Source organism: Ceratina calcarata, unplaced genomic scaffold, assembly GCF_001652005.2.
Source record: "Ceratina calcarata isolate Rehan_Ccalc_2016 unplaced genomic scaffold, ASM165200v1 scaffold514.2, whole genome shotgun sequence".
Classification (NCBI taxonomy): domain Eukaryota; kingdom Metazoa; phylum Arthropoda; class Insecta; order Hymenoptera; family Apidae; genus Ceratina; species Ceratina calcarata.
The window spans coordinates 1,703,726-1,730,253 of NW_017175971.1; the positions used below are offsets into that span (position 1 = coordinate 1,703,726).

General features: G+C 48.7%; 1 protein-coding gene across 14 annotated transcripts in view; it reads right to left on the reverse strand.

Annotated features, from left to right (window-relative positions):
- Positions 1-26,528, reverse strand: part of LOC108628260 (zinc finger and BTB domain-containing protein 20) — a 70,036-nt gene that overhangs the window by 27,764 nt on the left and 15,744 nt on the right. For 3 of the 14 annotated variants that reach the window (XM_018030054.2, XM_026816366.1, XM_018030055.2), the window contains exon 2: positions 6,283-6,339. The exons of 2 other annotated variants lie outside the window; for them this stretch is intronic. The gene's annotated coding sequence lies outside the window, so the exon portion shown is untranslated. Of the gene's footprint in view, positions 1-2,631; positions 2,651-3,347; positions 3,366-6,282; positions 6,340-7,772; positions 7,897-22,353; positions 22,786-23,919; positions 24,203-26,528 lie in introns of those variants that run through there. 9 more of the 14 variants (XM_026816377.1, XM_026816365.1, XM_026816376.1 and 6 more) reach the window with 7 other exon arrangements.

The window sequence follows — 26,528 nt, forward strand, 5'->3', positions numbered from 1 at the left end:
AATGCGTTTTTCTAAAATACATAAACATTTGGGATTGACTGTATAGCCAATACATCCTTAATACAAAATGTAGCAATCATAAAATTTTCTTCTAAAGCTTAGCTCATCATATAAAGAATGCAATCATCTTTAGAAAGTGAAATTCTGTTACGTAAGGGACAGCCTCTTCCATGAAAGATCATCGAGGAATTAAAACTTTTGTGTAATTTTTTCTCCAAGTGGCATTTTTCGTGCACGACAGGTTCGATGTCCTTTTTAAGAACTGTTCGCCTACTATCGCGTTTATGCTGCCCCGTCTTTTCTATGCTCCCACGGTTAGGCACGAAGATTCTTAGTTGCATATAGGTACGTGGAACGATAGTTGGGCATAACGGTTTCGCGGTCGCGAGTTGCTGCACGAGAAGAGAGGAAACAAGAACGCCGCCTCCTTCGCAGCGCACCAGATTCGTTTATTTTCTCGAGACGAAGGAAACTGGTTGTTGCGTCGGTTTTCCCGTCATCGAATATGTATTTCCACGGTGTGGAATCGATCTCGACTTATCCCCGTCACCGGCAGCTATTTCGAAATACGCTGTTTCCGTCAATTGGAAAACAGAATACTCCGAATTTCAGAACCGGAAAGAGTTATTGCCGACCCTATCAATCTCTGCGTGGAGAAAATCCGATTGATTTTTGTACCTCAAAATAAAACAGCAAGATCGCTATCCCGGGATTGTTTTCAGATTAGAATCGTTCTGACCGAGTTTGCTCGTCTCTTTTTTATGGAAGACAACACAGGGCCGCGTAGCGAGAGGCCACGATAGCGGCTTTATCATTTTCCAAGATAAACCTCGTTGCACGTATGCTCCTCTCGTTCCATTGCGTCGATTCTCTCTCGCGCGTACGAGGGGGCGTAACACGCCGGTTGATTTTCCTCGTGCACGCACGTGCCACATCAGACCTCTGTTGGAAAAGGGAAGAGGGAGAGCGAGAGAAAGAGAGAGAGAGAGAGAGGAACAGGGAGATAATTGATCGAGTGAAGAGTCACTCGTCGGTGCAAGAAGATTCACGGATTCCATTGGTAGGTAGCGGGTGTATGTGCAAGCATCAACGTCCCGACACAACAAGTGGTGACGAAACGTCGAACCCGTGACGAAAACAAACGCGGCCGACCCGTGGAAATTGGAAATCACCGTTTCCAGTCGCGTTCCGCGCCGTATCGAACCGTTCGAGGTGTCGACAATGTTTACAGCCAGATCTACTACGTGCATGGAACTTTTTCTCTCTTTCTTTCTGTTCCCTCTCTTTCACCCTCCGAACGGCGTGACGTGATGTTTGGGAGCTCGTCGACCGTTCCCATTCGACGAAATCAATTCGAAAAATCGTAACTTCAAAAATATTTATCGCACAGACGAACGGAGTTGCCGGTAAATATTTGGAAATCAAACTTCGCCGGCGATTAATGTAATAGACGAGGGAAAAGGCAAACGGGAAGGGAACTTATTTTTACAAATTATACTGGCTGAAAGTTGTTGCTCAGCTGCTGCTTTCGTATGTTTTTCATCAAAGTTCTCCCGAAGCGTCGCGATAGCTTGAAAAAAAAATTCCAGTCGGAAAAAAGGAACGCGAGGCACGCGCGGTCGGCCCACTGGGGAAAGTAAATTCTCGAAATTACCCGTTACATAAAAACAAAATTTCCACTGGGTGGTCGTAAACTTTTCGCGCGGAATAAAAAAAAAAAGAAAAACGAGAGAGAAAGAGAGAAGGCGAGAGATAAATTCGTAAAAAGGCATGCTTTTTGCTTTATTACGCGATATATCTCGTAGGTAGGCGCAGCGCGGGGGTGGCTCGACTAGGAAACGTGAACTCGAAAGCCAGCTTTGCCACGCGCGAGAAAAACGAGACTTTTACCTTTTCGAAAAACAAACATGAACGCGAACGGCTACTCTGGTCCATCGAAACAGCCTCTCTCGCCCTCCTACTCTGTCCCTTTCTCGCAATTTTTTCCAGTCTCGCTTTTTTATCTCCATTGTGTTCTCGACTAGCGCGCGCCGAACGCGTAACTTCAAAGAGGAGTATAATTACGCGCGTGGAGTCGTTCCCCACTCGCCAATTGCCTGCTGCAACGCGTTAGAATCGCACTTTTCTCCGCATTGTTTATAAAAACAACCCGTGGACGGTCAATAAACGATTAGTTAAAAAAGACAAATCGACTTCTCGTTATTACAACAATAAAAACGGATAGAATACTTTTACAACGTTCGAGGAAGTCGAGAACAAAACAAACTCCCGATTGCCGCTAGTCCCACGTATGAACGCAGGTCGAGTTACCAACGAGCCACAACTTCCTTCCCGAGTCTCGTCTTCGAAAACTGCGACGACGGGTAAACGACACCCGGGTAAAAGCGAAAGGAAACGAGGGAGAGAGTTATTGGTCACGTTTGGGAAGCGCCGGAAGTTCTCCGGGGTAACCGAAGCGCCCGCACCGCGCGCCGTCTTTCTGCACACTCGCAGTAGAATAGGATTACGAAAAGCCCGCCCTTCGGCCAAGGGTTCTCTGGCTCTCCTTTCGAACGCAGGACAGCTCGTAGATATACGAACATAGGCAGGACGAGATAAGAGTGAGTCAAGGTATCCAGTTTGGCTCGTTACCGAATAATTGCCACCTGTTCGACGGGCACGCGACAAAAACGCGTACCGTCGCACTCTCCTTGGCAAAACTGATCGCCCGCTCCCTCGGTGCATCGTTTAGCGAGCCACTACGTCACGATGTTTTCAACGAGGCCGGGAACACACCGTGACAACGGTTGAAGCGTTGCACGAAACACGTTCAAGGGAACTAGCCGGAGTTCAACGAGAGAATCCTCCCGGGCACGCATGTACTAACACAACCAAAGTAACCGCAGAAAAACAACGGCAACACAACGACGGATGGATGCATACGTTGCCACTGCTCTGTATGCAATTACCCGTGAGTACTACGTACACTGCGAGCCTCGTTTCCACGCGTCGACCACGCGCTCCACGTTATCTGTCTCTCTCTTTGCGTGTCCCCTCCCGTCTTAGCCGCGATCGGAGTCAGAGACCGTGGAAAACGGAGGAGGCTCGAGCAAAAAGGCCTCGCGGGTCCATTAAGGGCACCGGTCGCGTCCTCGCAGACGCTTCATGGCCGGTTAAGGAGCATCGTGTGCCTAACGATGAGACGCAACCACCGGCGATGACAATAGCCGAGGAAAATGCCGAGATCGATCGAACAACAAATAACATTTTTTTATAAACGAACTGCATACATGAAGAAGCATAATTGAATCAAGCGAAATATCATGCAATAACAAAGAACATATTTTGCATTCTGTGCTCGAACCTACCGGTTAGGCTGGGATATATCGCGGAGACGAATGTCAAAGGTTAAGGGTTTCATCGTCAGTTAAGGAGAATCGCATTCTTATGCCCGTTACGGATGCGAAGTATTGGTACGAGGAAAAGAAGCACGACTACAGCCGGCGGGACGGCAACCGAGCAGCGGCAATGGGCGACGAGGACGACGAGACGAACTCACAATCGTTCGGAGAAACGATTTTTCGCGAAGTTGCGGAAATTAAGAAGCCGTGTTATAAAACGCAACGACCTACAATGCTACAAATGCCACGGAAGAACCGTCGTGTGTCTCTCGGCACGACTGCCCCGCCAACCCCCTGCTCCACGAGTCGGCACCGCCGCCACCTCCTTTTCCTCGGTATATCCCTCCTCCTTTCGGCTTTTTCCTCCCTCTGTCAGCCCCTTCTTAGGCCGATGGCCTCCCCTCCTGTCCCGGCTTTCGACGACCACCAGCACCCACTCTCTAACGATGCACTCCCACGATATGATACGAAACGATACGATACGAAGCGACGCGATGCTATCCGATGCGGGAACCGATACGCAGAAACGTGTTCGAACACACGCGAGTCTTGCTGCTGCTCGATTTTCCCTCTTCAGATTTTTGATTAGCTTTTGCTTTTATACGTTGGAAAAATGCCAATAATAAGTATCAGGTTCGACGTTGCAAAGGAACATCGTACGTTGAATGATTTGAAAGATCCTTTGGCTTTGCTACGTTCCTAAATATCTTCTCTCGATTAATTGGTTCGCAGTCCTCTTTCGTTAAACGCTCACGAGCTACGGCTTATCGTTGTCGATACGCCGGGAGGACTGATTACGGATTTTGCGGAATTCTCGGTTATGGTGGGGGTTGTTTTGCGGGCGGGTCGAAGATGCAGCGTGACGTGCGTCACGAGTGATAAGAAACGCGAGGAGAAAACGGAGCCTCTTCGCGCGATAAGCTGATTACGAGCGAACAATGTAGCAAGGGGATCTTCTCTAATTATTGCCGTTCGAAACGTACAACACATAGTTAACGATTCTCCATTAAATCCTGTCTAATGACCCGAAAATTGACTGGTGTACCGTTCCTCATTTCTAGGATCTCACAATTGTAGATTCGACCGAGGCAATTCCGTAACAAGTTCACGTAGCTCCGTTAGTCGTCGTGGTTCCCAAGCCTCGGTGTACAATAGAAAACGGGGCGGGAAACGGAAGATCGAAAAGTGTTCGAAACGCGCGACTCTGTGTATTTTCGAAAGGAATTTTACAAGTAGAGCTTATCATGGCTCCCCGCCGCTCAGAGAATATGTAACGGCATCGATAACCTCTAGCGTGGAACTTCGGCCGCCGTCCCGAACCGACACAGTTTTTCAGAAAAATTGTTTACGTCCTTGGAAATTTTTCGACCGTTAACGAAAGCAGGAAATTGCAATAAGAAGAATGCGGATAGATAAGCTGCACTACTTTCAATCGTTGATAAGAGGGTGAACGAAGCTGCAACGAAGACAGCTGGTGAACAATACAAATTCTCAATATGTAGTCTCTCGTGAAGAGGATCGCGAAATGAATTTTGGAAGTTTACACTCGAGTCATGCGAAAGCGATTCGGAAACGGTTGGGAAACACTGGCTTAGAAGAGAACAATCGAGAAGCTCACTGAACGACTCCCGAGTGGGACCTCTTCCGTTCTAGGCCAGGCCTCGATCTCTGCCAGGCCGCACGATGCACTCCAACCACATTTTGCGAATATCAACATTTCTGTTGCGTGCGTTTATCGAGTGTAGATTTTTAAACGCTTTTCGTATGCATTCCTCGATGAAACGTTCCGGTCGGCAGTCGGGAGAACACGCGTGGAAGCTACAAGTGGTTCCTCCGGCTTCCTGGCTCTCGCAGTGGGGACGAATTTTTTTTTTACAACCGGACTTTCAGATCTCCCTCAGGAAGCACGCATCGCGTTAAACGAATTAATACTAATAATCATCACTTATGCAAAGCGGAATGTTAAAACTCTGATTAGATAAAAATTCATGACGCACAAAAATTGAAATACTTTTTCATGCGTTAGTCACCGCGGTTACAACCGTTCCATCTAACTCCTGGTTACATCACGCGTCGTTATCACGTTACGAATTGCGAGTAGAAAACACTGGCCGCGTACAATCGATGAGATGCAAGGGAGAATGTTCCTCTTTTCCAAGGAGTAAGAACACCACCGATCGTGTCGTCGGACATTGCCGCTTCCGGTCGTTGGACGGTGACCAACTGTTCCCCGAGCACTACCAAATCATTGCCAAATTGATTTTTCCCCTCGGAGTCACGCACGCGATCGTCCCGTCTGTGCTCCTAGAGCTCTCGTTTCCAACGTTCGACGGGTACTCGCAGCGAGTCGCGAGGTGTATGCAAAGCGAGAAAAAATATTGTATCAGGCTGCGCTTGATCGAGCGATCGTGTAAGTGCATCGGTGCACACGGACACAGGCAGACGGGCCTTCAGGAAGATCCACTAAAGCGAGCGTTAGTCAAGTGCACTCGACGATTACTAGGCGACATACTCCACTGATCTTCATATGGCCGTGTTTCCTCCGAGTTCAAAGACTGCCGCGAAACGATCCCGAAAATTTCCGTCCGCCTCGCTGCATAGAGGACAGCTCCAAACAACCCGTTCTTACGTACCACCCACTCTTAATATCAGTGATTTCACTACATCATCGTAACTCGATTCGTAAATCATTGACACGTGAATCAAAAATTGATACGACGTTAATCCGATTTAACAGTTACATTAAATGCATCGAGTAATGAATGATTGACAGCTCGTTAGCTGAATTAGAATTCGTCTAATTGTCTATCTACTAATCGTGTCTGATTCAATTTGACAATTTATGAAATATAGGGATTCGCAAGCGTGAACTTGATTTCGGTAATTATTTATTTCTACTCACTTTTGATTCTCGCTGTAGGCATTCACGAAACTCCCTTCTTCGATTCGGCCCGGATTTCTAAAAAAGAAACGAGTATTTTTGGTCCACCTGTGTGTGCCTTTGCCATTCAATAGCTATCATCGCGTGGCTATCGAATATTTTCAGCGGCGCGCCGCGTGCGGAAATAACGGTCAATGCTAAAATTGAGTGATTCCGTATCGATCAATTAGAGGAAATTCCAAAGGGTATATGGAAGGAATATCTATCTAGAGCACCTCGTTTTGCCCGAGACCTAGTCTGTCTACTTTTATTCTGGCGAACCGGTGGTCTTTGAAAATAAAATAAAAATCGCCGCCACCTTCGAAACGGGAAATTTTACCGGGAAATAATTCTTTTTAGTCCCGTTGCCTTCGGACCCTCTTCTTAAGAGCCCGTTCCTTTTTGCCCGGGATTACAAATCTTGAGGGTCTATAGAAGTCCAAAAGGACGCGTTATTCTTTTTCGAGGGCCTCCATTTTTAATTCTAGAGTCGCCGATTCGAAGTTCATCGATGATATGAAATATGAAACATATCTAACGTCGATACAGAAAAAATGAATATCTTTTATTATTAAAAGAAGGATACGAGCTTCGGTAAAGAGAGAAGTGGAATCAATTGACGATAACGAAGCGAAGAAGCGGCTCGAATCGATTGGCCAAGGTACAATTACGAAAATATTGTTGAGCATCGCGAAGGAAACTGGGGCTTGATGGAAAATACAGCATATCTTTGTGTTTAGACGTGTACACGCGAGGCCTACGCCATTGAAAAGAGTGTTCTGGGTACACTCAGAGCGTGGCTGCTAGTAAATAATAATACGTCGTTGCTAATGGAAACCTACTTCGCGTTGGCTTCTCCGGACTAGGTTTCGCGAAAGGGAAAAGTGTGTCATTGCACAAAAGCCTTTCCCAAATCGTCTTACAGCTTAGTCACTATTATCATAATGATGTCAGATGCCGCGCGAAATTCGAGTTGTATTCACAACGAGTTACCATTTACAAATTTTGAACGAAACACTATTTTACCGCGTTCATGATTATCGGACGTTCCGCTGCCGACTAATATTTTACTAACGGACGCCGACAAAATATACAACGAAATATGGTATAGCACGGCGAGTAAAACAAAGTTTAAAAGATACAAGGATAACGGAATTGAAGAAGGTACTTCTGTACTGCTATGGGTCTGAGATTTGATAAAAATGATGGAGCTTACAACGGGAAAGTTTGCAGTAGGAAGCTGTTGGGAAGTTCGTCAAGAAAGTCGGAAAAATCTTGGTGTAATTACTGGTTCGTCGGCGCGAGGTCCGTAGACGTCGGCAGACATTTAAGAGAAAGTTTCGGAGGAGCCGGGGAATTGGATTTTCGGGTTGGGAAGCGTGTGCTCTCGCAGACACAATAGGATCGGTTGGTTCAATTAAGAAGAAGGATACCGGTTGATCGCGGGGCTACGTAGGAGAGTCTGCACGAACCTGCAGAGAAAAGAAGAGAAGAGAAGCGAGGAGAAGAGACGGTTCCCCTCCGACGCCACCTCCTCGTTCTCGGGGCCGAGAGTCGTGTCCCGAGCCCCGGCGTAGACACAACCGGTTTCCGCGGTGTTCACCCGCTTTTTGAGAAAAAATTGAACCAGTTTGTAAAACGAAAAAAGCTCTCCCCACCCCGGGGGTCTCGTTCCAGCGTCCCACCACGCTCCTTCTCTATCCCTTTACCTCGGATTGCCGCGGAGGCTCATGGGAACCGAAGCGATTCCAAGCGTCCCGGAATCCGATGCGCATCAAATGAAAAAGCCTCCAGCGTTGCCAAGATTTTGACCCGATCCTCCCTCTATCTCGTTCCTCGACGCTCCTGCCTCGAGCATCGGACAAATATTTTCGGACAAACACCTTCCGTTCTAGTAATCTTTCCCAACTCGTTACATTAAGTTAAGTAATCAACTCGTAATGCGGAGTACAAGCGGCTTTGACCGTAGAGAATCCACCGTCAATGTTTGAGTTTACTTTTGAACCTTTCTCCTTTCACCTTCTCTCCTGGATTTTTCTCTTGTTTCCTCGACACGAGGGACGAAGGTGTCGCTCTCCTGGTTGGGTACCAAAATTTAGACGAGTAACGTGGAACGGAAGCACGCGAGATTTACGCGCTCGGTCGTAAAACACCCGCCGATCCTGAACACGTTCTACGGAAGAGAGAGCGTAGTTGCGAACGTAGGCCGTACGCCTCGAGGCTTCCTGGCAGGGACTATTGATTTTCGAATTGGTTCAAAATTTCCATAATACCACGACGGCTGAGAGGGTACGCCGAAGCGGAGAGGAGCGAGCGGGGAGACGGCGCGGCGAATAGGAAAGGAGGAACAGAGACAGAGGGTGAAACAGACGGGGGAGGAGAGACAACAGAAGGAAAGAGGAGACTTGTACACCGATGTCGAGGGAGCAGGAGAGAAAGAGCAGATAGGCCGAAAGTAGGGGAGACGGGGCGGAAGAAGGAGGGTGGAAAGCCGAATGCACGTCAGAGGGTGAGTCGCCACGGCCTCGGACGGTTTCGAACTTGGCAAAGTTCAGCGGTTCAAAAGAGACACCCCGCGCGCCCACTCCACCATTTCGAGAGCACCCCACCATCATGATTCACCCTTCCTTCCACCCCTGGCTGCCAGGTCTCTCGTTTCTCCTAGGCTTCTCTCGCCCGTCGGCCAACTTCACCCTGCCCCAAACCCCTCGGCCGTGGGCGCCCACGATATTCCCCTTCAAACAGGCCGAGCATCTCGCGCGCGCGTCTACACATCTACGAGCGTCGACCGGTGTGCCTACGTCGTCGTCGTGTGTATGCACCAATGCGTGTATCCCTCCCCCCTTCTTCCGCACCCTCTCTCGCTGCTCTCTCTCTGTCATTCGCCGAGCACCTCCGCACGGCGCGCCGCTTCTCTTCAACGTGTTCGTGCAACAACGACGGCGACGACGACGTGAACGACCGCTCGTTGCGTTACACGGTGCTAACGATACCACCGAGGCAAGGGTATTACCCTCCTTGTCCCGTTCGGCATCGCTTTCCAGAAGAAACGATGTTTAATGCGTTATCCGACACACATCATTCTCGCCAGTCCTCTTTCCCCTTTCCCTCTCGAGCTTTTTGCGCCTCTTCGCTGCTCGCTCTCTGTGTTTGAACCTGAACTTTGCTTCCGATCCGCGCGCCTTCACGGCTCGTCCTATGTTCTATCGACGTCCCGTTTCGCGAATAGTTCGCTAACTATTTTAAACGGAATAAGAGGAATGTTGTCCCCTCGAACGAAATCGAATGATGTCCACGTATAACGAGATCAATGGCTATTCGATTATCTGAATAATATTTAAAATTAGTCACAGAAGACTCAGTTTTCGCTTCCTGTTTTCGTGTTTTGTACACGACTCGGTTCGACCAAGTACCGGCAATCGAATTGTAGCTCTCCGGTAAAAAAATATTTCATCGAGATTGATCGACGTTTCTGAAAATTTCTCTCGGTTCTTTGCACGGATTCGCCGGATCAAAAGCGTTTCGGCAAAATTCTTGGCGGCCGCGATCGAACGAAGAAAAGAAGGGAGCGTCGTTGCCGCGGACAGAATGACGTACGGCCAGTCGTCGCATTCCTCTCTTTTTACGAATTCCTCTCTTCTACTGGCGTTCTTGATCAGACGAGGGAAAAAAAGAGAGAAATTTGAAAAAAGACATCGAACCCCGGATAGAAAAAGAATCGGAAACCAAAGGAAAAGCGTATATCCAGTTTGCACCATTCTCTGATCTCTCGACGTTCGATAACTGTGGCGCGAATAAATCTCCGCTAGAACAATTCCACTCTCTTTACTTTTCTTATTGAACAAGCCTGTCTTCAATGTTGCAAATAAGAAATGTCTTAAGTGGTGCAAAAAGGTAGTTAAACCTGTTTCTACTGTTTAAGTATCCTACTTACGTACGTAATATGTACTTTAATGGTGTCACCGGCATAGATAAAATAGAATAATCGATCTAGTTTTTCTCTACTCTCATTCGATCTTGTGTCATTTGATCAAAAAACTATATGCATTACAACCGAAGAGCAAGTTCATCGGGAGCAGCCATTTTTTTATTATCACAGTGACTCATAAAACGCGCATCAATTTAATACAATGATCAAATATTAAATATAGTTCGTATATTAATCAGCGGAAAGACAGACGAATAAGAAACCGGTCCATATGCGTGGATCAACCGCGTGACTCATTGAACACATCGAATAAATTTTGAAACATAGATCACGGGAGTGAGATTGGTCATTCGGTCGTTGCGTGAAGAACGTTTCAAGGGAGCACGTGAAATCGTGAATGGTGGAAAACGAGGTTCGAAACATCAAAGGTTTTAAGAGATTAGCGAGCAATGCGCCGTGGATTGGCGATCGCGAGCCACTCGTCTGACTGCTACGGTCGAGATCCACTTGAAAAGCACGCGGTAACTCAGTCAGCCAAAAGAGGCATGAATCCTCGAACGGTGCCGTGACATGACCTGTCCTAACCGGACGGATCTCGTACCCGTGCACGGCTACCGTCGTGCTCTCTTCTGCACGATCGCACGCTCTTCACGGCCACCCTCCTCCCTCCCGCTGGCCCCGGCCGCTTACCTCCCGCCCGAGCGGTTCTTTCTTACGCGCGTTTCGTGAACCGGACCAGCTTTACACCTAGAACGGTACCCCGAACCCGTCGTCTTCCTTTTCTTCCTTTATCCCTACTATCGGGGCAAGTGAAATTGAGCACCGCACGCTCCGCGTTATGTATGTTAGACCGCGAGTGACCCCGATGCGACGGCATGCAGCTCTAAAGACTCCTCTCCGTGGGAGAGACGTCGGCTTATCCGTTATTTCATAGAAAATTCCAAACTCTGACTTCGAACTTTATTTAATTGAATAACTTTTAACATTTTCCCCCTTAATTGTATCCTTCAATTTCGAGACGCATTACAGAACGCAAAAAGTAGTTCAGACATAAATGACCCTAATCCCTAGTTCTAACTTTAGGATTCATGCTGGTGTCTTTTATCGATTGCCTTGTAATCGTGACTCTGTCCCTCGGTTTCCTATTTACCAAGTAAGGAATATTCAGTCGTCTCAATATCAAACACATTTATTAGTGGGTTTATTAATAAATGATAGATGCCACGAGTAGTGTTGCTACGTATTTTTATCAGGGCGATTAGAATGGTTACCATGTTTTTATATGACGTGTGTACAATAAAAACAAGCTTACGTTTCAACGTTCACGCGAGGGGTTTCGCGAACCAGCTGACTTTCGAATTAAACGAGAACTGCATGTAACGCGATAACTGCATCGCGATACAGTGTAAATGCTACTTTTTTTCTCCGTGGGTAAACATAAACAATTTGAAATGCTCCCGACGAGACGGCGTACAAGGAAAAATCGCGCTAAAAAAGAAGATCGATAGTGGAAAGAAACCTGTACGAGCTAATAGTTAGTCATGAATTTAATAGTCGTACGATGATTAGCTATCCGAGAATAGATTTAATGAAGTCGTCCGAAGGGAAAGTTCAATTGTTAATCACGTTCTACGTTAAAGAGGATGCGTAAACGTACTTGCGTAAATTAGCCGCATCAGCGTAATTACAGATCGCGCTCACCATCCATTATAATTATCGATAGTAATTATAACGGATAGAACAAATTGAGGTTTTGCTTAACTAGCCTGGCCGGCTGCCAGCTGATTGTAAATTCAACGACGAGTTAACGTTTCTCGGTAAGCGCAAAAACTGAACGGGACGTAAACGTTGAATCGATAAATCTGTTACGATAAGAGGACGTGTTACAACTTCACCGTTACATACGCAATACACACACGGGACGGGGAGGGGGGGGGGGGGGGGGGGGGGGGGGGGGGGGGGGGGGGGGGGGGGGGGGGGGGGGGGGGGGGGGGGGGGGGGGGGGGGGGGGGGGGGGGGGGGGGGGGGTGACGGGTAGGACGTACGAGTACCTGTATGTATAGCGAGTTAGAAAAACTTCCGTTAGTTTCCTAGCCCGAGTAAAAGGAACGAGAGAGTCCGTCGCGTACCTTTTTATTTCCCATTTTCCCGCGGTCGATACGCCGAGTTTTTACATTTTTTTTCTTCGTATACATTTTTCCGACGCGACCCACCGTGCGAAAGTAAGGAGCGCACCGTTGCTCGATTTTGCCTCCGTAATTTCGACTCTGGGAACGAAACCGCGATCCCAATCAAATTCGTTAGTAATCACAATCTAACCTGATACCTTGCCACCTGCGTAATTTCTTTCTTCCTTTGTACGACCTCTCCGGCTTTTTTAATTGACTAATTAACCGAGCCAACGAGATTAAACCGGGCGATACGATCAGCATACGAATTCGGCGGACATTAAAGCGATCCCGGAACGATTTCACTTTTCCCGGCGCCGAATTACTCTATCCCTTTAAACGGGCGGGCAAGCGAGGAGCTCCGAGAAGTCGGTCGCAGTCTAAAAAGGGACAAAGAACCCTTTCCAAGGACCATCCAGTTTCTCGAGAGAGAACAAACGCCGGAAATTTTTGCCAAGCTCGAAGGCTGTGTCTCGTGGTACTACTTCTTCTTCTTTTCTTGGTTCGACAGACTCTCGGCCGGTGAAGGGAAAAGGGTATGCACTCCGCTCCCGGTTTACCGGCGTGTATCGCAAAAAGAAGGGCAAGAATCGGGAGCGGTCCACAGGTAGACGCATCGAAATCGAGAGGGGTGACCGGCCGTGAAAGAAACGCGCGCTCGGGTTAAGCTGCGAGGTCATGTTGCTTGTCGACGACCCGCCGCCACCCAGCGCTGGAATCGAAGGGCGGCCAAAGGAAAGAGGAAACGGAGGAGAGAAAAAAAAAGAAATAGTAGGAGGAACAGCAGGGCGGCCACCGAGATGATCCCGGCAAAGCGGCTGGGGAAAAATGGAAATAAAGAACGGCGAGACGAATTAAAAAACCATAAAAGTACCCAGGGTCTACGTCAGTGCGATTGGGAACCGTTGCGAGATAATGCCGGCGACGTTCCAATAATAACTGCCAGTCCTTCTGCTTATTTAGTTCCCTTTTATACCCCACTTCTCCTTTTATTCTCTTAAGGAAGAGGAAAATTTCAATCTAGAGAGACGTAGTCCGTACGTAGGTGCTCTCCGCTCGCAATTTGCAAGTTCGATCGCCTCCCCGCGGCCGAGATTATCCGTCGAGTAATTTCGTTTCGCGATTAAAATTGAAATCGCAATTTCGTCGGCGGAAGACAAGAGGTAGAGGAGCTACGCTGGAAAAATTCGATATTTAATGCAGGAGTTGTAAGCGCTCGGCGTTAAAGGTTTTCCGATAAAAAGTATCGAGGATGGCCAGACTATTTATTTACGCGGCAAATATTGCTCCGCAACCGAGCAACAATCCCAGTGTTTTTCAATTAACACAAATTTCGCGAGGTCGTCGCTCGTGGTCGTCGCGCGAGATGAAAACGTATCAAGATTCACTGAGCAATTTATTTTCCTCGCGAATGCGAATGACCGGACGGGCTCGTGGAACACGAGCACCATCGATGTTGAGAGCATCTTAACACAGACTGATGAGATACGAGGTTAGTTGTATGCAGCTGTCACTGCACTCTCCTCCGCGCGTGGAGTAAGTACCGTCGTGGTCAGACGCGGTGGCGAGCCGCGGAGGCATCGTGCGTCGTGCTCTGCCCTCACGCGAGACCCGACACGATCGTAACGGAGACTGTACCCAGACGCGTTTAACCAGTAGGGCCATTTCGGATATTGGTTACAAAGTGTCTCGTGCCCGACCGCTAACTCGATTTTCAACGTGTTCGTTTCGCTCGATTTATACTGCGGGCTGACAACGAGGCTCGCATTGTCAGCCCACGTTATGACTGCTCGCGAGATAAACTGTTGACACATTCCTTTCACGTTGAGGAGCATGATCTTATTAAATAATTGTAGGTTCGTCGATGGAAAAATAGAGATTTGCATAAACGTGGTCTAATAACGTGGACGGAGTAATTCCTTCGTCTACTTGGGTTACCCAGTCTGATTTATAGGCGCGATGTTATCGGAACGAGAGGAAGACACGATCGATCACCGTGATAAAAACAATTTACGCGAATCTAAAGAACAGTTCCTCCCCGCGTTTACAATTATCTTCGCGATCGCCAACGAGATTCCAGCACGTTTTGGAACGATCGATCGGAACGCTAGTAACCAGCTCTGGTTAGCTGTTAACAGTATTCTCAGCGAGGGAATGTACAGACAACGAAAGAACGGCTAGCAGAAGCGAAAGAAAGGCAACAGGAACAGGCCGAGGCATAGAACGAGAGGAAGAAACAAAGAACGGGCGACGACGGACGCTTGAAAGAAAGAGAAAGGTTCACACGCTGGAGAGGGAAACGAAGAAGGGATAAAACGTAGAAGTGAAGTATAGTTCGCTAGGCGATTCATAGCTAGAGATACGCGAGAAGCTCGGAATGCGTATTATAGCTGCATATTCTATGTTGTTAAAATGGGAACACAATTGGAGTACATAAAACAAAATGCATTGTGATCTTATTAGGATTGTCAAAATTTCGGACGTGACGATAGTTTGTTGTTCGTTCTGACTATATATATATATAACATAACACTGAACGTAGAGACGGTGTTTGATCACGGTAGACCACCGGGCAAGAGAGAAGCCAGTGTGCACACAAATTCCAGGCTAGTCCAGGTCCGGGTGCACGTTTTTCGAAATATACAGGAAAGTTATGAAATATCGTGAGCGCCGTGAAACTTTTAATGCGAGGTCCGGTGGTCGCCTCCTCCCCTATCCCCTTTCGTCTTCTCGCTCCCGCGCGGCACCCTACATAGGAATACACCTGGCCATATAACCGAGCCTCCACCCTCGGTGGCATGGGGCGGGTAACTTTTTTATTAAAAAACTTTTTCGAAATAAAAATCAGACGGTGCCGTGCGCGGTGGGGAGAGACGTGGCGTCCCTCCGTGACCCACCGCGTTCCTCTGGCCGCCAGGATGCACACACAAGTTGCTGCTACCGTATGCACGAAATTGCATTAGGGACTACGCATCCAGTTTTGTACCAGAGAAATTCTGCGACTCCTTCGAGTGGGGGAAGATTCGAATCCAAGATTAAGTGGGGGAACCCTCTATGACTTCTCTGCTTTCAGTTTGCCATCGTTTCAATGTGGTGTTGCAATTTATAGTGCTACGCGGAAGTCATAAGACCGGGGAACGTAGGAATACGTTGGCAACCCTTTCATCTCTGTAAGGAGAGACCAGTTTTTCCCGAAAATGGATTTCGGTGGACAGCGTCGGTAGTCTTGGTTGACGGTAGCATGTTTCTCCGACGTGTAAATAACATTTTTTCCCGATAGCCGATGCACGAAACAAACAAACCACTCAACGAGCCCGTCCGGCGGAACGTCCGGAGGCACCATCCCTCCTTTTGATATGGGTCAACCAAAACCGCGCCGCGCCGCTGCCGCTGGTCCCTCAGTGTTTCAGCCCCCGTGTGTGTCGCTTCCCCTACGTACACTAGGAACATTGTGCGAGCGTACGGCACAACAGGCGACGTTAGTAGCCAAAGAGAGAGGGAGAGAGAGAGAGAGAGAGAGAGACGGGGGAGAGAGAAGAGACGGGCGTGCGTACAATCGGAGAAACTGCGAAAGCGACGCGGCGTCGTGGCGGAGGGTACCGATCCGACAGGAGGAGGCCGAGGAGACGAACGAGGTGGACGAAGAGAGCTGCGGAGACGGAGGAGACACAGAAAAGCGGAGGTGGCTCGTTCGGGGGATCTTTATCAAAGTCAACGCACGCCGGTCACCATGGCAACGAAATTGGATTTTTTTTCCAAGTTTTTTCGGCCCTTCTCGCCGGCGCCCATTCCCGAACCCGAGGGGAAAGAGAGAAGAGGAGGAGGAGCAGGAGGAGATGGAGGCTCGACGGAGGAGATGGCGGTGGTGGCAGCGTCGGTGGCGAAGCAGGCTAGAGGGAAAGGTGGTAGGAGAGATCGGAGGAAAAGAGAAAAGAGAGAGAGACAGAGAGAGAAAGAGGGAGAGAAAGAGTATCGAGAAGGTCGGGGAGGCTCTGACGAACGGCGACCGGGGAAGCCAATAATTCGAATTGAGAACAGCCAATGGCCGTGCATCTGATTTTTTGTCGTATCATCGTCGAGGTCGTCCGCCCTCTCCCCAGCCCCCGCACATTGCTCCCCCACCCCCGCGTCTCGCGGCCGCGCGACGAAAGGGGCCGCTCTGGCTGGCTTTTTGTAAAATCTCCCATCCTCCACCATCGCCGACGCTACCACCGTTCGTGGGGTCTCTATCCTTCTCGTCGTCTTCTCATTCTTTTCTACTCCTTCTCATCGTTCTAACTCCTCGTTGTCCTAACTCTCCTATGGTGTTTTGTTGCCTGTACACCGCAAGGATATGTGCGCATCGAACGGAGGTGCATCGCCGTGCAATGCCCGAAGGGTCTTGTGCGCGATGCGCCGCACAACATTCTGTTTCACCGAACTTTAAGCTACGATACACGATAGACACGATTTCGTCTTTGCGACGAGGGAAACGTAGTCAAATTAATCTAAAATAATATCTCGAGATAATATACTGTTTCAGTATCGTGAAGGATGAAGATACAAAACTGCATATCCTGCACTGCAATAATCGACCTCGATGTTTAACTCGATTTAGCTACCCCAATTTCCGAGTAAATCTCGTCAAACGGTTCTGACGGAAACGAAAGAATGACGTTTGTCGAAATCCTGTCTGACCTAGAATACGCCACAGGATCCTTCCCCTGTTGAACGTTTCGAAGTGTGACCCAACCGATGCGTCACTTCCATAATTAGCAGATTACACAGATATATAAACCGCAGATGGATTTACCCGAACGACACGAGGGACGCGTTCGCGAAGGTTTTATGGAACCCGTTCGGTTATGTTCGTGTTGAAAAAATTCGTCATCGTAAACATCCCACGTGTTCCGTTGAATTTCGCGGAAAACCTCTCTTTGCAATTTCTTGGATTCAAGCTCGACGTTTGAACGCACAGTTTCTCGTTACGAGAGCAAACTAAGAGTTCCTCGGTAAAGAAAGTTCGCGCGGAAATTGATTCACAAAGACTACGAACTTGCGTGGTCAATAATCAGTACGAAGAACAATGTCGCCATTATAAGTTCCGGCGAAGTTGTTTAACGAAGACGAAATTTTAACGACGATAAAAATGGCCACGATCATCGCCCGACGTATATTCTCGTAGCTTCAAATGATATACTTCGGCTTCGATGGGGTGCGAGAACGGCACTCGGAGACAACGATCCGTATTTATCCGTGTGAACTTTCATTCATGATCCCTGATGACGCGTGCAGAGGGCAGGATTTGGCCCGGTCCAAATATAAGTGGCCCGTGGTATTACAAAAATATATTCCGTCCGGTGTGCCTCTTCCGTATACAGACTAGGCCACGTCCTTCGACTTCGAGGTTGGCCTCTCTCGGGTCAAGCCCGGCCGGTCTACTCACTGAAAGCGAGAAGGCGAGACGAGCCTCCTTTTCAGAATCTCGCGGGTATCGCCTACCTGAGCCACGCACACGTCTCGCTCCTCTCTCCTTAACCCCTAGCCGTAGCGGCGCGAGTTCAAAGCTCGAGAAAGAGAGAAAGAGTGCGGGAACTTCCGGTGGTACGATCGCCGCGTACATTCCGCGGCTACGCGAAGTTCGAGTTGAGCCCAGATACTTCGAGGATCTTAACGATGTTGGAATCAACGCCGGAAGTGTGCTTTCAGTTCTCGAATCGCGAAGCTTAAGCTCGTTCGAAATTCATAAAAAAAAAGAAACACGAAACATGGATTTCTACCTCGCGTTTTATCATCATTATGGTTATTAACTCATAATCACGAGAATCGAGTCGAGAGCAAGATCGCATGAACCGATACTGGAACGGGATTGAGCGTTATTATAAAAATTAAAGAGAAGGAGTAACGTGGCCACAATTGGCGAGGGAGGAATTTAAAAATTAAAAGCAAGCTAAGGTTCTCGTGAAAGTAAGATATACGTTATTGATCGGTGTTAACAACCGGAAGTAACACGATACGCTATTGACACGTTATAAATAAGAAGGGGGCAAGGTGGAGAACGCGCGTGTGGTTTCTGCATCGCAACCGGCGCGGCTATGTGCGATTACGCGTCGTCCGGGTACCGAGCGTTTTTTAAATTGCGCCGTAAATTAGACGACGTCGCGTGAGCATTCAGAATTATTTAATAAGCGTGCATACGCGTTTGTTTATGCCACGAGGAGCACCGCCGGTTTCCCCTCCATTCTCTTTACATCGCGGCTTCCTCTATCGATCCAGAAAAAATTCCGCGAACCGAAACCCGGAAACCTGTGCACGCACAAGATATATACAAAGACCGATGATCGCGCACCGCAAAAAACATGGTCCGCTTCAATTCCGCTTAATATTCTATGAATCATGGAACGTCGAGCGTTGCATTTATTCGTGTCAACCATCTGAACGAGTGACTCTACATGCATATGCTCCGGGTATCCGTCTCTGCCTGTGGTAGTATCATTGTCGTAATCACGGTGATCATCGGTGGCTATACGTAGTTTGACGATAGAGCCCCGACGATCGATCGATCGTCTTTTCAATTTACTGTCTTACGTCTACGAGCATGTAAGTATGTGCGTTCTTGCACGAGGCGTTTACAAAGTTTGTTCTGTCTTTGACTTATAATTATGATTTATCGTCCACGGTTACGCTACTGTCACTGTTACTGTATATAAAACGCAGCAAACAAGAAACGTGAAAAAGAAGAAACGACGGTTGCCCCCCAGGAAAATTCTAAAAATAAAATTAATAACACGTGCCCGGTTCGGGGTTAATTTCCATATTCATTGCTTCTTTTAATGATTCCAGTCGGGACGGAATATTGGAATGACGTCAATGTAATAATCTCAATGAGATATACGTAATACGTATACAATGTGTGTGTGTGTATATATATATATATATATATATATGTATATACAGTTTTTCGCAGCACCGGTATTAAACCGTCCGTGCGGGCGACCGACCGCCAGCCGGATTTCCAAAGAATCGGCCCCGCCGTTAAAATGCAACAGGTTTTCGAGACCGGCCGGATGGTTCTCTCTTCAATCCGGCGTTGCATTCCTCCGGAGATCAGAGCCCTCTCCCTTTTCGCGGCACGATCTCGCGCCTTTTACACTTTTACTCCCGAGTTCGTGGCCGACCAGCTTAATGAGGATAACAACGACGGCCGTCAAACGGCGACCGGAATAGAACTGCCCCAATTAACTTCGGCCACTCTTGCGCGACGTCCCACGAATTTACGCATTCCACGTTTCTCGCGTTTCGACGTTTTTCTGATGACGTGGCACGGAAAAGTTCGCGAACCAATTTCGTGGCAACGAAATATCAGTAGTTTATTTTACGATAAGCGTGCAATAATACTTGCCCGCGATAATTGCCAGCCGCTTTCCGTGGTCACGGCACTCTCGCTCATTCACGGCTGTAGTACAGTGCCAGCGGTGTGTGATCGTCGTTAACAGCTCGTAAAATCCCGGCTGAGTTACAATGACCGAGCGTTTCTACGGACTCCGTGTGACTGAAGATGAGATAAAATACATCTCCGCGCGTAATTTTACCGAGAAACCAAGTGGAGCAAAGAAAATTGCAATCGCATTCCAATGTGAAAAAGAGGATTATTGCGAGTTCATTTTATTTACGATCAATCACAATCGCACGCAGCTGTAATCAGTCATTAATTATGTCCCTTGACTACCTGACCATTAGCCTCTGTATCCGTTGAAAATCCTATCATTTCGTTATAACACACGATCAAAATAAATATCACTGGGAGGATTCATCGACTACGAAATCACGATGATTAACACGTGCGGCTCGTTTCGCGGAATTTCTATAGCGGAACCTCCATACGTGCAGATTCTATTTCGCTGACGAATCGTGGCGGGCCTAGACGAGTTCGAAACAGTTGTCGAAAAATTTGTCACGTCTCCCACGGTATCGCGGTAGGAGGAGAGATTAAATGGAAAACTAAAAGATGAGACCTACGCGCGGTCCCTTGGTTTTATTCATCGGACACGGCGTGAACGCGTGGCGAAGGTTCATCGAAATCGGCGTGGCGGATGTTCCCTAGTAAATCCGTTGAATAAATCCGGTCACGTGACCACTTATCAGTCGACAACATCGGCAGGGGTAGAGAAAAATCGAATCCACGACCGATCGATTCGCACAGCTGGTTTTCCACGGCATGGCACGGCGCACGTACGCACAGAGAGACAGAATAAACGAGTTACATTTACATGCACAGCTGGAGGAGACGGTGTGCGTGAGCGTACGTGTATGGGACACGTACTATGCGGGACGCGAGCGATGGGAACAACGCTCTCCCGAGCCTCTACTGTGATACTACTGAATGAACTTTGACACCGGCTCCGCTTGGATGACTAATACAAACATTAATGCAATCCGACATAGCTGATTCCTTTTTCGCGTTCAAATACTGAGTTTGTACCATTTAATATGCGCTTTACTGTTTTCCGTGTATGTGTACACGTATATAGAGTAAACTCCGTTTTATCAAACGTAGGTTTAATTCCATTCCGTACGTATATCGCGCAGTTTAATCCTACGAGTTTGTTTATTCTTCGCGTGACCCAATTGTGCCTTCGGATTTATGTAACATATTTTTTTCATTTCTACGCCCGAGATCAAATTTTACGAGTTGAACTAATTTCATGCATGTTTTAGGCTAACTTGATCAATGTTTTACCTACTGCACTTGTTACATATTCCCACTTGCATGGAGTTGCGCAATAATTTATTCGATTGTAGCAATAAAAGCTACAGTCTCCATGATTTATCACAAACGTAAAGAACGTACAAAACAACTGTTACTTATTTTTTCAGATAAAAAAAAACGTGAAATTGCAATGTTTCTATGGAAGGATTCTAATTCGGCATATCAGCAAACGTGGGAGGGAGCAAAGTTCAGTTACGTTCCAGTGGCCGGATCAGGTCGTGGAAAGGATCGCTGAATCAATCCCATTCCTAGACGGGATCGGAGCAGAGAGCGAGGAGAGAGAATCGAAGTCGTGCGTGGAACGCAACGAGCGTACGCGTAGCGTAGGTTCGAAAACGCACGTGTGTAAGTCCGTCAGCGAGCCCCTCCAGGAACGTCAACATCTCCCTACTTTGGCGGCCCTGACGAAACTCCCAACACTATTGGTCGGACCCTAACCCTTCCCCGCGTAGCCGTGGACGACTCATTCCATTCAGTCACCCGTACGAACTCGAACGCTGCCACGCTACGACCATGCCGCGTGTTCTCTTTTTCCTCTCTCGCTCTCGTTCTCTCTTATCTCTCTCATCCCTGGTTACATCCGTCCCTCTCTCGCTCCTGCGATGACTCGGTTCCAGACTCCGCGTCTTTCTCGTTCTAGCACGTTGCTCCACTCTCTCTGTCTCTCTCTGTCTCTCTCTCTCGCTCCGTCCGTTGCATTCGGATCACAACCGCGCACGGCACACAGCAGCGGTGGCAAACATGCGTCGCGGAAACGTTCGCACAGGTTTCTAACCTGACCTACGCGTGGCACGGCCAGGGGCGAGAGATCCCGGTGCAATGTCATCCGGTTAAGGAGCTCGCGTTTTCTTCAGCCGTTCGAGAGGGATCCAGGAGAGATCGAAACGCGATCGTGGGAACGAATATTCTCTCCGATTTCCGATTACCATTCAACGATCCCACGCTTCTCTACGTATAATCCCAGACAGAACTGTAGCAAAGCTAATTGTTTGACCAATCTGAAATGTTTTATCCGTTTCCAGATGCATGCGAGTGACTGACCTCAAGAGCATAAATGACGCAGCTGTTGTCGTCGTAACGTTACTGCAATTTCGATCGGAGGTGAGGAAACGTGTCGCGAAGCATAATTTCGAGAGACACGGGACCGTTGATATGATTTGGAAAGACGCTAGTACATGGTTCGACTACATGATGATACTATTACGTACGTTGTTCGTCAATCACCTGTCAGAGCTGTGCGACGCTTCCGTGAGAAGAATCGACGAGCAGGGGAGACACCCCGGTCCAGAATCGTTCGGTAGTTCGGTGTCACGCGGCACACAAATTTGATTCGAATTACTCCGGCGACTGTCGTTTCGACACACTTGGCACAACTTAGGAAACTTTCTACGAAAGCACGCGCGTAAAAAGATCCGACGAGGTTTGCCCGCGGTCCGAACGCGATCGCGGATCGAACGGCGACATTCGATTTGCGGCCGATCTCGCGCAAACAAAATCCGTGTACGTACGCGGACGTGCACGCACGGAGCAACAAACGCGTTTCAGAAACACGCCGTGAATGAGCGTCCCGTAGCGAGAAAACGAGTTACGAGGAATCAGAGATAACAACACGGTTTCCGTCGAGTCAGCGGCAAGATATGCTACAAAACATATAATGTTCAAGTTAAAATAGTCCACTATAGTCTCTTGAGGTCCCGAAGCTCGGTTGCCTTCGTCGCGTGCGCAGAGATGCGCGAGACCCGCTGTTTCTCCCTCCCTTATCCACTCCAACTCTTTCTCGTTATCTGTCTCACAACATACACACACGCGCGCGATCGCGCGCTCTCTCTCTCTCTCTCTTCTTTCCTTCTCTGCTCTCGTCTTTTTCGCTCGACGGGTCTCTCGCTCCCGTATCCTTTTGTCCGGGAAGAAGAAACACACAGGTCGAGAGAGCTCGTGCCCCCTAAGTCGCGGTTATAACACGAACGTAAAATCGGAGCGCAACGAGCGATCGTGCCGTTTTCACTCGTTTGCCGGCCCGTTCTCTTCCCTTCGATCGAGCAATCGCACCAAATAAATATTCGCAGTGAACTTTTGCGGAAAAACAATTTGACGAACGCGATAACAAAGGTCAGCGCTCGTTGCGCAATTATGCCTCCCCTCTCTCTTCCCTCGTCTCTTTCTCTTTTCGGTTCGGTTCGTTGAAATTTAAATAGGGTTCAATCGCGAATCGTTTACACGCTCCACGCTTCGCGGTTTACTTAAAACCGACGCGGTACCGAGACTGGCGTAAATTTTATTGCGCCACCGATGCGAACTCCGATGCAGAGAGTTCAATACACGAATGAACGATGCCAACAATGCTCCCTATTCATTCTCTCGTCTATGTTTCGTATTTCTTTTTTTCTTGTATGCGCGCGGTCGCGGTCGAATACGTGAGATCCGCTGACAGGAGAGAAGCTGCAACCACGTTTCTCCCTGTACACGCACACACGCACCAACCACTACCCTCTCTACTCGTCGCACATTCGACTTCCGTGTGTCGTATGTGACCGCGCACAACCGGCGAATTTAACATGCGTTATAGTTGTCGACACGCGTCGAGAGGAAGAGATCGAAGACGAATTTGCGAGTGAGTGAGCGAGAGAGAGAGAGAGAGAGAGAGAGAGAGAGAGAGAGACGAAAATAAAAAAGCAGAGAGGAAGCTAACTTCCGAGTGACGAAAAATAAAGAAACGCGTAAGAAAGTGAGAGCGAGTAGACGGGGTTGGCGCGCAGGGCTAGAAGTGCACCCACTGCTCTCTGTTGGAAGGGCGCGCGCGAGAAGTTCACGTGGGACAACACGTCGCGAAGGGCGGCCTCGTGCGCGCTCCGTCCTTCCGTAGGTATATGCGATCTTCCTTCGCCGGTGTGAAAAGTGAAATGACAACACGCACTTCGCGCGTCGTTGACTCCGGCAACGGAGTACTCGTACAGCCTAGATACGATACTGAGGGCTCGGTGCACTCGGCTCGCAGCGTCGCTTTCCTCAAGAGGGCGGGAGGCAGAACAGAAAGAGCGAGGGAGAGGAAAGAAAGCGCACGCGAGGAAGAACGCGAGGCGAGAGAGGAGTAGTGGTAGAAGAGGAGGCGGGAGGGGCCGGAATTCTCTCTGCTATAGATTAAAATTTTTTACGGGGAAGATATTGATTGTTGCTTTTTATTAATGTAACATTAAAGTGGCGCGCGAAAGTGGGGGGAAAATTCCCGCCGGCGAGCCGACGGTTCGCGAAGTGGGGAGAGTTTTCGCTGGGTGGTAGGGATCCTCGAGGCCGAAAGGTAGGGTGCACAGGAGTTATACACGCGATATAGGGTATAGGAAAGAACACAGTGCAAGGGGAATACACAGAGGCGCGGGAAGTATCGTGGTGGGGGCCGACTCGACCGCGAAGAGAGAGGAGAGAAAAGCAAGAAAAGTAAGAACGGCCGCGCGCACTCTGGAAAACGACGGCAGAAGGGAGGAAATAAAAAAGAAAGGGGAGAAGCAAGTTGGTTCCGCGAGGAGGCGGTGGTGAGACAAGGCGAGGGTGGGCGAACCTGGCCTGGGTTGGGGGGTTCGAAGCGCGGCGGAAATAGTGCCATAAATACGAACATTTTTCATAGCGTCTTGCAGCCCTGTTTTGACAATCATCCCCTCCAACGGGGACGGTTCCCCTCCGTCGCGCGAACCACCGCCCTTCCCTTCTCGGCCCGCGTACACGGCCTTCTTCTCCGCGAGGACTATCCCCACCCCCGCGAGCGCGACAGCCGCGCTTTTGGATCTTAAGTACGCGGATACACACGTACATATATATACGCTCGCGAACGGCGGACAACGGACACACGTAGATGCCACACGGCAGACGACGACGCTTCGTCTTTTGCGCCCCTTCGCGCCTCACCTACCAGCCACCCTTTCCCTTCTCGCTCACCCTCGCCCTCGCCAGCCCTCTCGTACACCCTCCCCTACCAGCCGCCTATTCTTCTACTCGCTTTGACATTTTTCGCGAGTTAAGGCCCGCTCGAACTTCGTGGAAATCCATCTTGCCCTGGCTCGAAGGAGCACCGCGTTGTCGCCTTCTCCCTCGCACTCTTCACCATGTTCCTCCCTCTCGCCTCGACTACCTCTCCGTCTCACCCCGGCTCGCCGCCGGGAACGGTGCTCTTCCTCCTACTGGTCTCCAACCGTTTCTCTCTGTCTTTTTCATTTTTCTTTTTTTCCTTCGATTCTTCTGCCTCTCCTTTTTTCAAGGGGGAGCGAACCGAGAGACGCGAGAGCGAACGGCGGATCGATTCTTCGTTTCGAGAGGACTGCAACGAGAGGGGAGGAGGGACAGGCGGGTGAAATTCCATGGGCCTCGGTAATTGCCGAATCAACCGACGCGACGCGACGCCGAGGCGATCGCGGCGATAAGACGCGTACATCTAATTTTCGGGTCATAAACAAGCGTTCGATCGACTAATTGCTCGGTCGTTAATCATCGCTAGTCAGGAGCGATGCACTGCGTGTACACGTCCGCGGGTACGTGTGTGCATGCGTGGCGACGATTAATCGTCGCGGGCTCGCGGAGAAACTCGCGGTTTCGCGTTACACGAACGAGGCGATCTGCATAGGCTGCCCTCGTGTAACTCTGCACTCCAGTCTGTAACGTTACACTTCGTACCTTACCACTACACCCACGACCCTGTCGATTCTTTTTTCCGGAATTAACGCGCGAAACGCGTATCTTTTTCATCGCGATTCAAGATTTCGTTTCGTTCTACAATAATCCTCGAATACAAAACCAACAATGTTTAATGCAACGACTAGCTAATATTTGTTTTAATATGAAACACCATTAAGAACCATTAAAAATACATCTATGATTCGTATCTTTTTGCCGGTTCGCGTGTAACTTCCGGGTGGAAGTACAGGAAAGAAGCTCCTCTCCTGTTTGGGATCGTGTTTCGTGGTGACGGCGCGACCCGGTCCTTCGTGCTCGAGCCAGAAGCCCTACAAGAGATGGACAAGGGAAACGAAACTAAGCAGTCCAAGTAACCATCGAGGTCGCCCGATCGATGTAAAAGGCCGTTTTGTTATCAATGCACGAGTTTCTGGAATCCAAACTAGGTGCATCGTCATGTCTTTTCAGGGTCTGTCGTCGAAGAACGAGTTACGTAAGGACTGTGCTCTGTCTAATTAACCACATAAACCGTTCACTTCCTCCACCTTATTCTATCTCTTCCTTCATTGGGAATTGATTCGTCTACAGCGACGCCCTTGATGCGTGTATTATCTCAATCATTAAGTAAAAAAAAATAGAAGAGGGCTCACGAGCGTAAAAGCTTTTGTAGAAAACAGTTGAGGTGCATGCATTTGCGAGTTAAACGTTCTTCTAAAGCTAGTAA